The sequence below is a fragment of the Triticum aestivum genome, chromosome 5D (genome assembly GCF_018294505.1).
Source record: "Triticum aestivum cultivar Chinese Spring chromosome 5D, IWGSC CS RefSeq v2.1, whole genome shotgun sequence".
In the NCBI taxonomy this organism is placed as follows: Eukaryota; Viridiplantae; Streptophyta; class Magnoliopsida; order Poales; family Poaceae; genus Triticum; species Triticum aestivum.
In genome coordinates, this window is record NC_057808.1 from 18,220,976 (window position 1) to 18,227,604 (window position 6,629).

Consider the following 6,629-nt stretch of genomic DNA (forward strand, 5'->3'; position numbering starts at 1 on the left):
TTTGTTTCTTCACCAGTTTGTTTGGTTTAAATTATTTTCTTTGTTATATGTTGTTTTATTTGATTTTTCTTTTGTTCTTCGCTTTTTTTGTTTTCTTTGTCGGTTTTTAAATTTTTTTAACACATGGCTACTTTTCTAAGTACACAATATACATTTTCTAGTGCACACATAAAACAATTATTGATAAACTCTCAACATTTTTCAAATACACAATGTATATTTTTCTATTTTTGAACACTTTTGAATACATGGTCAACATTTTTTAAAATACACATTCATTTTTTTAAATGGTAATAAACACCTATTTTAAAACTACATGAACATTTTTTTAAATGTTGCAAACACTTCTTTGCAATGCGGGAACATTTATTTAAACATTCACGTACTCCCTCTGATCCATAATTGACGCGCAATTAGTATAACTTTGTACTAAAGTTGTTAAGTATGCACCAATTAATATGGATCAGATGGAATACAATTTTTTTGATGGTACGGAACATCTTTTATGTACAATTTTTGTTTTACATTTTATAAACATTCATCAAAATTTCACATACATTTTTTTGAATCACATAAACAAACGAGTCATCTGCTTTACAATAGCACGATGGAATCTAGGGCGAGAGTGGGATGGGGAAGAAGAAAGTGGAGGAATGTAGAGATCGCCGATGTCAGATTCAGGTGCTCCCATGCTCCCAACATCCTATATATTTTTTGTTTTTTCTTGTGAATGTCATTAAAATCCAAACTCAAAATACTTTTTTGGGTTCTCCATGTGTATATGGATTCCGGATTTTTTTTAGAGATTATAGATACGTCTTGTGAACATTTTAAAAACAAACGTTTTTAAACATTTAAATTTGTTTTTAGACAAATTTAAATTTGTTTTCTGAAAGATTGTTTTGAGCAACAATTATTTTACTTTTTTTAGACAATTTATTTTTTGATAGATGTGAGCACTTATTTTTTGAGTGGCCGACGGAAGGCCCAGTACAGCAGGCCCTCTCAATTGCCGGCCCATTCATGATCGCCCCGCCCGTCTCTCTCTTCTCCCACCCCTCCGCCGTCGCCTCCCAGTCTCGCCGCGGCGGCCGGAGAGAGTACGCCATTACCGGCGAGCGATGTTCGGCCTGCAGGAGGGCGTCGTGCGTGGTGGGGCGGATGGGGAGCGACGCGCACCTCACCTCTACGACGACCCCGACCCTCCTCATCGACCACCTTCTCCTCCGCAGGTTCGTTTCTCCCCTCCTCTCGTCTCATATACCGTTGCAGAGTTCTGGCTCATTTGTGTGCGCCCGGCGCAGGTCCACCTCTAGCTCCTCTAGATTAGTCCAACCGCATCAGAGTTACTGCTGCTTCAAGCTAGATTTATACGCTCATGCTACTGCATAATTCTGGATCTTGGCAAACTAGTTGAATTTTGAAGGGTGCCATTTCTTGTTGTAGTGGACATGTGCTAGAAAGATGCTATTTCTGTAAGTAACCGGCATGTGCTCTTGGGAGTGACAGTAGAAAATTTCCTCGCTATCGCTGCGGGTGCCAAAATGAAGCTCTCTTTTCCATTAGCATATTCCACAAGGATTTCTATCAGACGTAAACCCATTAGTGATGGCCGGTATCAGATTGCACATTGACGCTCCACTCGTGTTAGTGGTTGTAAAGCAATGTGCCAGGGATCCGTCGCCATATGTTAGGAAATGCGGGCATACGCTCTGCTACTTGACACTATATGCATCTGAAGCCTTCTATCGTTATTGGCTTACTGTAGATAGTCTAATAATCCCCGTGGAGTAATGGGAGCTGCCTCTGTTGCACTTTAGATTGTTGATTTATTTTTCTTCTCTAAAAAAGATCTGTATGTTACTTGCTTTTCCATGTGTTGTCACTTTTTCTGTTCTGCCTATATAAAAGAGGAGGCAGCCTATTGTATGGGTGCTCTGCTTTTAGATATCGAGCTATAAAAAAGCTTGTACATTTCCTTTATCCTGAACATGGCCGTTCTATAAAAAAAAAGCTTGCCTGCTAGGTGCTTTCTTCTGACCTTTTGTAGATTAACCATCCGCAGTTACAAGTTCACTGAGAGGGAGAATTAACTGCCTTCACAGTAGGCATGTGATCGACGTAATGAGAGGGATAGATGAATCTGATATCTGGGTTGGAACATGGTCCATTGATCCTAGGATGGTGCCATAGCTAGCTTGTCTAGGTAGAGGTTAAATATCAGTCCTGAAGAGATGGGTCTGGCACTCTGATATTGCCACTACTACCACCGTTCCCCTTTTTTTGACTGAAATACCATAGGGGTAGCCCCTACAGTGTGATCTTTTATATAGATAAAAAAGGTTTACATGGCCCGCGGGTGAAATGAAAAGAAAAGATAAGGGGGTTAAACAAGGGGGCTCAAACAAATGGATGAAGAAACCGGTCTAACATGGGTTGAGCTAGAGAAGGCTTCACTCTGAAACTTCTGTAGCTCATATGTGTTTTAAGTTTGCCAACTCTGGCTTACAGCATTTGTTGTATTTCTGTGGTCACACTTTTGTTTCTCTTTCGAGGGAGCTTTTGTACATATGTGGAATTTGTATTTGCAGAATGTAACCCTCGTATAAGTGAGGTATTTTTTTTCTTGTTTAGGTTAATACCATGATCATTCAGGCCATTGCCTTGTTGGCTGATCTTTTGACAAATAGCATGCCATGAGGGTTCTTGACACGTACACTTCCAGTTGTAGGATATATAGAAGGAAGCTCCCTCGCTGTTACTTTTTACAATTTACTGACATTGCCAAATTACGTCTACCATTATATTGATGATTCTTTCTATTTCTCAAAAACAGAGTTCTATTACCTGCTTTTCTGGGTGTTGCCATGTCCCCTATTATGCCAGCCTGCCATGCTCATTGAAGCCATTGCCATGAGGGTTGGTGAACGGTAAGCTTGCTGGAAGCCTCATGATTAACTTGACCAATGACCATGCAAGTCCTCGCAGACCAGCTAATGTACACTTACCTATTCTGCTAGCATGGGACGGTCCCAAAGCTTGTCTAAGCATCAGCTGAATTTCTGTACTAAAGATGTGAGTCTGATATTGGCACTAGCACCACCCCTTTTTGTTAATTTGTGTTCTTTCTCGAGCTCTCTTTTTTGTGTTTTAAGTTTGCCGACTTCAGCTCAATATTGTTGTATTTCTGTGGTGGCGCTTTTTCAGGGAGGGACCTTTTGTTGTTGATATGCCTTGAATTTGCATTTGTAATGTTGGACCATGCATTGAAGCAAATATTTTGCGGGTTTAGAAAGGTTATATTGGAAGATATCTCTCTAATATGTGAGGTATATTTTCTGGTTTGAAGCTCACTGATTGGTGAACAGTGAGCTTGATGGAGGCCTCATGATTGACCCGACCATGGTCCATTGAAAGTCCTGCCTTGCAATTATGGTAGCACTGCATTGTATTTATGGCAATTCTGTCCCAATGTGAACTTAATTGACCCCAAGTGAACTTCCCTGTAAGCTTCAGCCAGCTGAGCACTTGGCCTTCCATTCTATATATACATCCACTCTTCTTCTCTAAATTATTCACTCTTTTTCAGCATGCCTCCCCTCTACATACTACTCGGGCTTCTCCTCTTGCACACTCCTCTTTGGTGCTTCTCTGCAGCTGCATATGGAGACTCTCTCGCGGCAGGCCAAGCGCTCGCCGTTGATGGCAAGCTCGTCTCAAGAAACGGCAAGTTCGCCCTCGGCTTCTTCCAGCCAGCAGCAAGCAACATTAGTAAGTCGTCCTACAATGCCACCTCCAGCTGGTACCTTGGCATATGGTCCAACAAGATCCCAGTTTTCACTACCGTGTGGATTGCTAATAGGGACCAGCCCATCACCAACCCCAGTGTCAACCTAACACAGCTCAAGATATCAAGCGATGGCAATTTTGTCATCGTAAACCATGCCGCCAAAACTGAATCCGTTGTTTGGTCCAGTCACATTGTCAACAGGAAAACCAGTAGCAAAAACACCACCACCGCTAGTGCCGTTGTTCTCTTGAACAGTGGAAACCTTGCCCTACTAGCAAATAGACAAGAGATGTTGTGGCAGACCTTTGACTACCCAACAGATATCAGGCTTCCTGGCGCCAAGTTGGGCAGGAACAAGGTCACTGGTTTCAGTCACCAGTACATATCAAAAAAGAGTCTCATTGATCCGGGTTTTGGCTCATACAGCATTGAACTAAAAGACACCAGCGGGATTGTCCTCATGCGCCGCAACAACCCCCTGGTAAAGTATCAGACTTATGCAACCACGGAATCATCATCTTTGATACCAATACTCAAGTCATTACTAGATTTGAATCCTCGGACCAAAGGTTTGATTAATCCAATATATGTCAATAACAACCAAGAGGAGTACTACACGTACACTTTACTGGATGAATCATCAACTTCCATGTTTGTCTTGCTAGACATCTCTGGTCAGGTCAAGCTGAATATTTGGTCACAAGCCAACCAGTCTTGGCAAACCATATATTCCGAGCCTGCAGATCCTTGCAGTCCGCCTGCTACATGCGGACCTTTCACGGTCTGCAATGGCATTGCACATCCATCCTGTGACTGTATGGAGAGCTTCTCCCATAAGTCACCGCAGGATTGGGAGTTTGAGGATCGAACAGGAGGATGCATCAGAAACACACTGTTACATTGCAGCACTAGTGGTAACAACAAAAACATGACAAGTTCATCAGACATTTTCCACCCCATTGCTCAAGTTCAATTGCCCTACAACCCGCAAATAATAGATGTTGCTACCACTCAGAGCAAATGTGAAGAAGCATGTCTCGGTTCCTGCTCCTGCACTGCTTATTCCTATAGCAATAGCAGATGCTCTGTCTGGCACGGGGAATTGTTTAGTGTAAATCTGAATGATGGCAATGATAATACTCCCTCCGTCCGGAATTACTTGTCGCGAAAATGGATGTATCTAGAACTAAAATTCGTCTAGATACATCCATTTCCCCGACAAGTATTTCCGGACGGAGGGAGTAATTCTGAAGATGTTCTTTACCTTGGCCTTGCCGCCAAAGATTTGCTGCCAAGTTCCAGAAAAAATAAAAGAAAACCAAACGTCGGAGTTGTTGCTGCTGCAAGTATTATTGGTTTTGGGTTACTGATGCTCATGCTGTTGTCACTGATTTGGAGGAAACAAATTCAAGTGGTGTGGTTTGCCTTTATACGGCAATCAAGGTAGTGCTGGTGGAATTATAGCCTTCAGATACACTGACTTAGTTAGTGCCACTAAAAACTTCTCCGAAAAGCTTGGAGGTGGTGGTTTTGGTTCTGTATACAAGGGAATGTTAAGTGACTCGACAATTACTATAGCAGTGAAAAAGCTTGATGGTGACCGCCAAGGAGAGAAGCAATTCAGGGCCGAGGTGAGCTCAATTGGACTGATCCAACACATAAATCTAGTCAAATTGATTGGTTTCTGCTGTGAAGGCGACCACAGATTACTTGTGTATGAACACATGTTTAATGGGTCTCTTGATGGTCATCTATTTAAGAAGAGCAATGTTGATGCTGCCGTCCTAAGTTGGAACACCAGATATCAGATAACCCTAGGAGTTGCTAGAGGATTATCATACTTGCATCAGAGTTGTCGTGAGTGCATCATACACTGCGATATTAAGCCGGAGAACATACTTCTGGATGCATCATTTGTTCCTAAAGTTGCAGACTTTGGGCTGGCAGCATTTGTGGGAAGGGATTTCAGCAGAATTCTGACTTCATTCAGAGGAACTGCAGGTTATCTTGCCCCAGAGTGGCTTACCGGAGTGGCAATCACACCGAAAGTTGACGTTTACGGCTTCGGCATGGTTCTGTTGGAAGTCATATCTGGAAGGAGGAATTCCTCGTCTGAAGAATCATACAACACTAGCAGCAGCAGTAACCAGAATGTTATATATTTCCCTGTTCAAGCCATCAACAAGCTTCACGGCGGAGATTTGAAGAGTTTGGTGGATCCACAGTTACATGGTGACTTCAACTTGGAAGAGGCTGAAAGGGTTTGCAAAGTTGCAGGTTGGTGCATCCAAGATAATGAGTTGGATCGGCCGACAATGGGTGAAGTGGTCCGGGTTCTCGAGGGTCAACAGGAGATTGATGTGCCCCCAATGCCAAGATTGCTTGCAGCTGTAACGGAACAATCTGGTGCTCCAACTTTAATGTAATAATAATTTGTAGTCGATATTAGTAGTCTTTGTTAATTTCAGCAATTTTATTGAAGTTGTATTGTGGAGAGGAAGGAATAAAGGAAGGCAAGTTTGCAGTTTTTAATTAGATGTCTCTTATTTAGGTGTTTTAACGCCAATTTTATATGGTAAACAATCATTGTAGCAAAATATGGCAGAGATAGAAATATGTGCATGGTTTGTTCTTTTCAGAGCCAGGATGGAAACTTCAGAACTTCTAGCTGCAGTGCAGGAATAGGTTACTATTGGCATACTTAGACAAGATGCTAGCTATGGGTTAAATAATTGTTTTCAAACTGCACCAGTTTCTTCAGTTCTGCGAGTAGGTATTCTCAAACAGACCTGAAAGCTGTGGGTGGATATGATCAAGAGACCTCATCCGCTGTATAATC

The 6,629-nt window shown here is 42.1% G+C and overlaps 1 pseudogene; it reads left to right on the forward strand.

The window, feature by feature from the left end:
• Positions 1-1,004: 1,004 nt before the first annotated feature.
• On the forward strand, positions 1,005-6,309 carry LOC123119156 (G-type lectin S-receptor-like serine/threonine-protein kinase At2g19130; annotated as a pseudogene).
• The last annotated feature ends 320 nt before the right edge of the window (positions 6,310-6,629 follow it).